The 9,944-nt window shown below is 40.5% G+C and overlaps 1 pseudogene; it reads left to right on the top strand.

The window, feature by feature from the left end:
* Positions 1-8,501: 8,501 nt before the first annotated feature.
* LOC101673186 lies at positions 8,502-9,111 on the top strand (annotated as a pseudogene).
* Positions 9,112-9,944: the final 833 nt, after the last annotated feature.

Here is a 9,944-nt window from a genome sequence, read left to right as displayed (position 1 = left end):
AGGATTATTCACCACGACCAAGTGGGATTTATTCCAGGGCTGGAAGGTTGGTTCACATCCACAAATCAATCAATGTGATACAACACATCAATAAAAGAAAGAACAAGAACCATATGATACTCTCAATAGATGCTGAAAAAGCATTTAACAAAGTACAGCATCCCTTCCTGATCAAAACTCTTCAAAGTGTAGGGATAGAGGTCATATACCTCAATATCATCAAAGCCATCTATGAAAAACCCACCGCAAATATCATTCTCAATGGAGAAAAACTGAAAGCTTTTCCGCTAAGGTCAGGAACACGGCAGGGATGTCCATTATCACCACTGCTATTCAACATAGTACTAGAAGTCCTAGCCTCAGCAATCAGACAACAAAAGGAAATTAAAGGCATCCAAATCGGCAAAGAAGAAGTCAAATTATCACTCTTTGCAGATTATATGATACTATATGTGGAAAACCCAAAAGACTCCACTCCAAAACTGCTAGAACTTGTACAGGAATTCAGTAAAGTGTCAGGATATAAAGTCAATGCACAGAAATCAGTTGCATTTCTCTACACCAACAACAAAACAGAAGAAAGAGAAATTAAGGAGTCAATCCCATTTACAATTGCACCCCAAACCATAAGATACCTAGTAATAAACCTAACCAAAGAGGCACAGAATCTATACTCAGAAAAATATAAAGTACTCATGAAAGAAATTGAGGAAGACACAAAGAAATGGAAAAATGTTCCATGCTCCTGGATTGGAAGAATAAATATTGTGAAAATGTCTATGCTACCTAAAGCAATCTACACATTTAATGCAATTCCTATCAAAGTACCATCCATCTTTTTCAAAGAAATGGAACAAATAATGCTAAAATTTATATGGAACCAGAAAAGACCTCGAATAGCCAAAGGGATATTGAAAAAGAATGCCAAAGTTGGTGGCATCACAATTCTGGACTTCAAGCTCTATTTCAAAGCTGTCTTCATCAAGACAGCATGGTACTGGCACAAAAACAGACACATAGATCAATGGAACAGAATAGAGAGCCCAGAAATAAACCCTCAACTCTATGGTCAACTAATCTTTGACAAAGCAGGAAAGAATGTCCAGTGGAAAAAAAGACAGCCTCTTCAATGAATGGTGTTGGGAAAATTGGACAGCCACATGCAGAAAAATGAAATTGGACCATTTCCTTACACCACACACAAAAATAGACTCAAAATGGATGAAGGACCTCAATGTGTGAAAGGAATCCATCAAAATCCTTGAGGAGAACACAGGCAGCAACCTCTTCGACCTCAGCCACAGCAACATCTTCCTAGGAACAACGCCAAAGGCAAGGGAATCAAGGGCAAAAATGAACTATTGGGATTTCATCAAGATCAAAAGCTTTTGCACAACAAAGGAAACAGTTAACAAAATCAAAAGACAACTGACAGAATGGGAGAAGATATTTGCAAACGACATATCAGATAAAGGACTAGTGTCCAAAATCTATAAAGAACTTAGCAAACTCAACACCCAAAGAACAAATAATCCAATCAAGAAATGGGCAGAGGACATGAACAGACATTTCTGCAAAGAAGACATCCAAATGGCCAACAGACACATGAAAAAGTGCTCCATATCACTCGGCATCAGGGAAATACAAATCAAAACCACAATGAGATATCACCTCACACCAGTCAGAATGGCTAAAATCAACAAGTCAGGAAATGACAGATGCTGGCAAGGATGCGGAGAAAGGGGAACCCTCCTATACTGTTGGTGGGAATACAAGCTGGTGCAACCACTGTGGAAATCAGCATGGAGGTTCCTCAAAATGTTGAAAATAAAACTGCCCTATGACCCAGCAATTGCACAACTGGGTATTTACCATAAAGATATAAACGTAGTGATCCAAAGGGGCACATGCACCCGAATGTTTATATCAGCAATGTCAACCATAGCCAAACTATGGAAAGAACCTAGATTCCCATCAACAGATGAATGGATAAAGAAGAAGTGGTATATATACACAATGGAATACTATGCAGCCATCAAAAGAAATGAAATCTTGCTATTTGCAACAACATGGATGGAACTAGAGCATATCATGCTTAGCGAAATAAGTCAAGCAGAGAAAGACAACTATCATATGATCTCCCTGATATAAGGAAGTGGTGATGCAACTTGGGGGCTTAAGTGGGTAGGAGAAGAATCAATGGAACAAGATGGGATTGGGAGGGAGACAAACCATAAGTGACTCAATCTTACAAAACAAACTGAGGGTTGCTGGGGGGAGGGAGGTTGGGAGAAAGGGGGTGGCGTTATGGACATTGGGGAGGGTATGCTCTTTGGTGAGTGCTGTGAAGTGTGTAAACCTGGCAATTCACAGACCTGTACCCCTGGGGATAAAAATACATGTTTATAAAAAAAATTAATAAAAAAAAGTGAAAAAAAACATCAGACCAACCAAAAAAAAAAAAAAAAGACTGCCAGTAAAAGCTGTCAGTGGCAACACATTTGGGACCCCTCTCACTCTAGAGAGTTTTTTTCCTTTCCTTTCAGCTCTCACCTTCACTTAATAAACTCACCCTTTTGTGTCCACGAGATTCATTCTTCAACTCAGTGAGACAAGAACTCTGCCATCCTGCAATAGGGTGAGCATGGTGACTTTTACAGAGATAAATGTGCCTTAGTGAGGAGAGCAGTTCTCTTCCTCAGATATCTGGCAATCAGCTGAGGGAGTGGGCCCCTGCTGTGGAGGCTAAACCACTCTGGGGTGTGGAGAGACAAAGGGATCCAGATCCAGCTCTTTCCCACTTTGAGGCTCAGTGCCCCAGCCATCTTATAGGTAAAGCCATTGGGGTCCTGCCCAGCTCCAGGGAGTGTGGGTCCTGCTACAGGGGTGTCTAGGAGCTGCTTTCCTCTAAAGGTAGAGGCACAGGAGGGAAGACAGTTAATAACTCTGTGCCCCAGCTTCCTCCTCTGCAAAATGGGGATAATAATGCTTCACCCATAGGATCACTGAGAATAGCAACTACAGAAACCAGAGCGAATTCAGAAAACTCATCCTTAAGTTACTGTTCCCTTAGTACCACTTTCAGTACAAAAAGCTTATTTCAGGATTCTCCACAGAAATGGAACGAATAGGTCATATATATAGGATGTAAATATAGATATATAGATATATATACATACATAGATCTATTTTAAGGAACTGGCTCATGTGATTATAGAAGCTGAGAAATCCCAAGACCTGCAGTCGGCAAGCTAGAAACCCAAGAGAGACTTTGGTGTAGTTCCAGTCCATTTCCAAAACTAAGACCCAGAAGAGCCTATGGTGTAAACTTCAGTCCAAATTTAGCAAGCTCGAGATCCAAGAGCTTATTTCTCAGTTTGAGTCTAAAGGCAGACAAGAACTGCCTTTTTGCTCCCTCAAGCCTTCAATTGATTAGATGTGGCCACCCACATTAGAGAGGAGAATCCACTTTACTCAGCCTCCCCATTCAAATGTTGATCTCGTCCATAAATAACCTCACAAACACAACAATAATGTTTGCACAAACATTACATACTGTGTCTCAATCAACTTGACACATGAAATTAACAACCACACCTTTCAATTAATTTGCTTAAGAAACTGCCTTTTATTTTTGTCCTGTGGTGTTTTTATTCTGGATTTTGCTGATCATATCCCTCTTGTATTGTTTGTTTTTTTTGCTTCCCTCCCCTATTTCTATTAAGCTGGTGATTAGATTCAGAGCCTTGATCCAATTCATATTTTTTTGGCAAAATTACCTCAGATGTATTGTTGTTTATCCTCACAGTATTACACCAGGAGGCTCATTGTGTCTAGTTGTCTTCCACCTTGTGATGCTGAGATTAGTCACTTGGTTCAGATGTTGTCAGCCTGATCTGTCCATTATAAGATTTCCCATCTGCTTTTCACCTCAAGTTTTTTGCAGCATGTAAAGATTGTTGCCTATGATGTGGATGGAATTAGAGGGTATTATGCTAAGCAAAATAAGTCAATCAGAGAAAGATAATTATCATATAATCTCACTCATATGTGGAATTTGAGAAAGAAGACAGAGAATCATAGGGGAAGAGAGTAAAAAATGAAGCAAGACAAAACCAAAGAGGAAGACAACCCATATCTTAATCTTGGGAAACAAACTGAAGGTTGCTAGAGGGAAGGGGAGAGGGGGTAACTGGGTGATAGACATTGGGAAGGTTATATATTGTAATGAGCACTGGGTACTACATAAGACTGATGAATCACAGACCTGTATTCCTGAAAGCAATAATACACACATATATGTTAAACAAATAAATAAACAAATAAATAAAGATTGTTGTATAGATCTACATTTCATTAGAGATCACAAAATGGTGATATTCTAATCTTACAATCTCTTCTACATTTATTATCTGGAATTCTCCCATAAAAGGAACTTCCCCTAATCTCCTGTTAGGTTATACTGTGGTATGGTTCACACAGGAAGGATGAATGTTTAATTCTTTTGCAATATTTCTGTTTTCAAATTTTTTAAAGATTTTATTTATTTATTTGACAGACAGAGATCACAACTAGGCAGAGGGGTGGGGAACAGGCTCCCTGCTGAGCACAGAGCCTGATGTGGGGGGCCATCCCAGGACCTTGGGATCATGACCTAAGCCGAAGGCAGAGGCTTTAACCCACTGAGTCACCCAGGTGCCCTTTATATTTGTTTTCAAAATAATAAATTATTTCCCTAGGATCCTTCGAAAGTAAGCAATAAGTTGGTTTTGTTGCTTTTTTTCTTTCAAAATGTCATCATGAGCTCTTGATTCATTTATATTTTGATGAGTTTTAATACATTGCAGTCATTATTTTATTTGACAATCAAATGATTTTATCTTTCATCAGTGAACGCCCTTTCAGGTTGACTTCTCTGTCTTTGACATGCTTTCTGGTATGAGAGTTTGGTTCAGGCTCACCTGGAACAATTCCTACCCAGACCTGGAATGAACCATTTCTCCAAGAAAGCTGAATTCCTTTCAGTAGAGAATGCTTCAGAGGATTCAGTTTGAGGACTAGGGGTGCTCACTGCTACTGGGTTGTTCACTGTTTCCCTGCCCTCTTCAGTATATAGAGCTCATAAATCTGTATAGTATTTTTAAGAGAATACAGATCATAACCTTCCATCCTGGGCTCTTTCTCTGTCCTCTTACACATAATAATCTTTATCTGTTTTTGTTTTGTTTTGTTTTAACCTTTAAGTTCTTAAATATACAAACAAATATATTTTAATTGTCTTTCCTTTCATAGGTAAAAGGTGGTATATTCTACATTAGCATTATCCAATAGAAATTTCTGCAGAGATAGAAATACTCTGTGTTTTCATTGTCCAACACAGTAGCTAGCTGCTTATAGCTGTGGAACATCTGAAGTGTGGTAAATGCGACTGAGGAATTGAATTTTTAATTTCATATAAATTTAATTATCTTCTATTTAAATAGCCACATGTGTCTGTGCCTACCATATTGGATAGCAGCAAGTTTACACATTTTCCTGCACCTTGCTTCTTTCACTGAACAATATATCCTGGAGATCATGCCATAACAATATAGGGAGGAGTTCCTTTTTGCTCCTTATAGCTGCATAGTACTCTAGTATTAGATGTCCTTAGATTATCATTTAACCTTATTGGTAAACATATGTCTTATTTCTTGTCTTTTGCTGTTATGATTTGTTCTGTGAAGAATTGCTTTGTGCTAATGCCTTTTTGTCTTTTTACGTGGTATCTCCTATACAAAGTCTAAGAAGAGATTCCTGGCTCCAAGAGAAAACACCTTTGTCTCATAAATAGAATGCAAATTTTGGTCCCCTGTCATCATTCCCTTCATTCCATGTATCTTCTGGTCTCTTATTTTCTTTCTAGTTTGACATGGGTAAAGCAGTTGCTTACTGAGCTCCAAGAAGTAGAACAGAATAGTAAAGAATAATAATGGGTGATCTAGACAAAAGATGGGAATCATCAAATCTCTATCCCACTGGCAAGACACTCTGACTGGCACAGGATACAAATCACTTAGGCAAAGATGATGTAAGTGACAGAAACAGTCTACACAAGCATGTGTAATTTAGAAGGTCATTAAATGTAATACTCAACATGTTAAAATATTTATATAAAATATCTAGACCCTAGTGACAAAGAGATGGCTTGTGACCTTGGTGTGAGAAAGCAAGGGTTCATTGCAATCACAGGGGCAGAAGCTATAGTACAACTGAAGAACGAGTCTTTGTGTTGGGGAACGTCATGAAAAAGACGCAACCTCTGATTGACCTGTGAGCTTGGACTCAGGCACTCAAAAACTTCTCACCCCCTCTCCTGTTCTTGGAATGTGAGTTTTTCTTGCCTTTCCTGTTCCCAGGGGCTGCCCCAAGAACATAGTGTTGAGATGTTGATGTGGTATTGAAAACACCTGTACAGTATACATGACTGAACCCAGTTAGGGCATCTTTATAAAAACTTTAAAGATTTGGAGGGCTGGTGCCGGGATCCCTTCATCTTGCTGTTGCCCAAGACAAGCTTTATATGTAAGTTCCCTTTCCTTATTAAAACTGCCACTTACCAACCTGGAGTGGCCTGTTCTTTCTTCAGTTTCTCCCTGCCTTCGAAGTACAGGATCCAGTTTCAGATAACATCGGGAAGCTCCTGGGAGGGTTTCAAACCAACACTGTAGGAGATGGAAAAATGTTAACATGGCATGTTTAAAAAAAACTCTGGAAATCTTATTTTGAGGGAGGAGAGAGAGAGTGAGGAAGACTTGTGACTATATGGGGATGAGGGGTCCAAGGAGGGATTTTTTAAAATCTCCAGTTCCCTGAAAGTTTTAAAAGTTCGTGTGAAGAGTCGTTTCTTCTCTGGTTTAATTCTTGAATTTCCCCATATACTGACTTTCCTTCTTACCATTCTCACTTCCACTGAAGATTTAGTGAGACATCTCCCGTGTAACAGCATGGGTTTTGAGCTCAATATATTTAGTGAATGGAAGAACAGATAATTGCATGTCAAAAAAAACAAAAAACAAAAAACTAGGCTTTGTGGATTTTTTGCCTCTCGGGGAGGCAGCAGATGGCAGGAATCCTAGTGTGGTGTTATTGGATAATGCATGATCTGAGCACGCTTGCACTGGTGACTGCATGACGGGTCCAGAATTTTCCTATAAATATGTTAGAATATAGAGTAGTCCAGGCATAACAGTTAAGAAACACAACAGCTTGCTGCCTAGTGCCATCCTCCACTGAGCTCACCAGGTGAGTCAAAGACAAGCCTGTCTTCCTAGCATGGGGAACTGCTTTAAGGTCTTCTCAGGGGCACAATGTTGAACAGCTCTTATGAGATTCTGAATCGCCCAAGAAAGTGAAGAATCTCTCTGTCCAAAACTTTGAGTCAAGGCATATCAGAGAGATAATTGCTTCCCTCCTCTACCTTTCTGTAATCTCATTAAGAGAAACAACTTTTCACGGTGCCTGCCTTATCCTTGAGGCTCAGCCAGCACAGACTGTGTGTTCTAGCTCAACATTTAAAGGGCCCCTGAAGTCCCACTACATGCATATAATATAGGCAACTTTTCTCATTTACTCTTTGAAACAGTTCTGTACAAAGGTATGGTGAGTACTGCTTCACAGGTGTCCAGGTTCAGACTGACAAAGCCTACTTAAGTTACCTCTCTAGATCAGTGGAGATGGGAATGAGGTTTCATCCTACCCCTCCCTAGGGGACACAGAGCAGTCTCCCTTTTTGAAGATGGGCTTCCAGGGATGGAGAAGTCATTGGATCACAAACCCCCTGCCATTGTGGCCGCTCAGGTATTCACTCAGCAACCGCTCTGGGTGATAAAGATAACTGAGGAAATGAAATACGGCCTTTATGCGGAGAGACCTGGGTGTCAGACCACATCTGTTGGCTGATCTCTAGGGAGAAGTGGGGTTCAGGCAGAAACTCAGGTGTTACCCTTGGAACAGATGATCTAGAGGGAAAGAAAGTGATATGTACAGGGCCACATTAAGCAAATATATATTTTATCACCTTTGATCCTAACAGCTATGCAGGTTACCTATCATTATGACCAACTAAAAGTACTTCTTTTAGAGAAGTTGAATCAATCAATGAGCCAACTCTGTTATCTCCTGATCAGCAGCTCACTCTGGAATTACTCAAGCTTTTTTTTTTTTTTTTCCTTCCGCTTGTCTTGATGTCTTGATGCCAGGGTTCTAAATGCTATAATCTTCCTGAGGCTAACAATACAGGCTCCCCACATTTTTCCTTTTTTAATTATACTGTTGTTTCTAAGTCACATTATTGAAATTTAAAATACTTCCTTTTTTCAAAAACAATTTCTAAATAAAAAAACACTAAGTGTTGTGTTTTTAAAAGGGAAAAACATTTATAAACTGCACCTCAGGTACTGGGTTAATAGTCATGATTAGTGAAGTGCACTCAGTAACAAAATGATTGACAACTCCTCTGCTTCCCTGGTCAGCTCAATGCTGACCTCCACAAGCTAACAGTCAACATGGTGCACTTCCCACATCTTCACTTCTTCATGTCTGGCTTTGCACCTCTGACCAGCCTTGGAAGTCAGCGGTATTGAGCGCTCACTGTGCCTGAAATCAATGAGCAGGTCTTTGATTTCAAGAACATGATGCTGCCTGGGATGCCTGCCATGCCATTACTTCACTGTGGTTGCTGTCTTCCGTGAGCAGATGTCCATGAAGGAGGAAGATGAGCAGACCCTCAATGCGCAAAACAAGAACAGCAGCTACTTTGTGGACTGGATCCCCCAACAGTGTCAAAACAGCTGTCTGAGATATCCCACCCCGTGGCCTCAAGATGGCAATCACCTTCATTGGAAATAGCAGAGTCATCTGGGAGCTCTTCAAGAGCATCTCAGAGAAGTTCATGGCCATGTTCCAGCCAAGGCCTTCCTCCACAGGTACAAAGGTGAGGACATGGATGAGATGGAATTCACTGAAGCTGAGAGCAACACGAATGACCTTGTCTCTGAGTACCAGCAGTACCAGGATGCCACCACAGAAGAATAGGAGGATTTTGGTGAGGAGGCCAAAGAGGAGGCCTAAGGCAGAGCACCATCATCTAAGGCTTCTCTGTTCCTTCAGCCTTCCTCCTCAGTTGCCCTGGTTCTCTCCCTCAGACTTTGCATTTTCTGCCTCTGTCTCATCTTGTTTTGTTTTGCTTTGCTTCCTTTTTTGGAAGGGGGGTCCTAGAACAGTGCCTGGTACATAATAGGCACTCAATTAGTATTTGTTGGGTGTTGAATGTTTCTTCTCTTCCACTCTGGGAAACCTAGATATTCTGCCATTCTGGGTAACCCTGTATTTTGTTTTGCTGTCCATTTCTCCTATCTGTTAAGTTGATATTTCTCTTTGTTTTTTAAGATAATTCTCCAAGAAGCTAGGTAATCATATCTCATTTAGAACCACGTACTAAAAACCCAGTTGATGGACACTATCTTAAGCCCATGTGGTATACCAGGGGAAAGGAAACCAAGCTACCTCATAGTAGTAGCGGTAGCTGTAAGGAAGGGGTAGAGTTTTCTATTCTAGAGCAGTTTTGGAGAAGGATATCCAGGTTATTGAGTCCTCATTTCCATGAATTTTCCTGCTCCTCTCTCAGCTTCACAGGAGGTGTTGACAATATTAGTTCTATTTTTAGTCTTCTTCCAAGCTCTGTCCTGAAATGTTCCTTTTGCAGGGGTCTACCCCGCTCTGTTAAGCAAGATCCTTCCCTCTCCTCTATAACCTCCTTCACACGTTAGATTCCTTCTTTTTCTCCTGGTTGGAGAAGGCAGGGCAAGAAACTAGCCTTGACCCCTAAAGTCTCCAGAAAGGCCCTCCCTTGATCCCTAAAGCCTCCAGAAAGGCCATCCCCACCTTTTCTTAGTCGAAACCCA

Source organism: Mustela putorius, unplaced genomic scaffold (genome assembly GCF_011764305.1).
Source record: "Mustela putorius furo isolate JIRA1106 unplaced genomic scaffold, ASM1176430v1.1 tig00003901_pilon_pilon_pilon, whole genome shotgun sequence".
In the NCBI taxonomy this organism is placed as follows: domain Eukaryota; kingdom Metazoa; phylum Chordata; class Mammalia; order Carnivora; family Mustelidae; genus Mustela; species Mustela putorius.
This window is presented reverse-complemented; position numbering and strand designations above follow the sequence as displayed.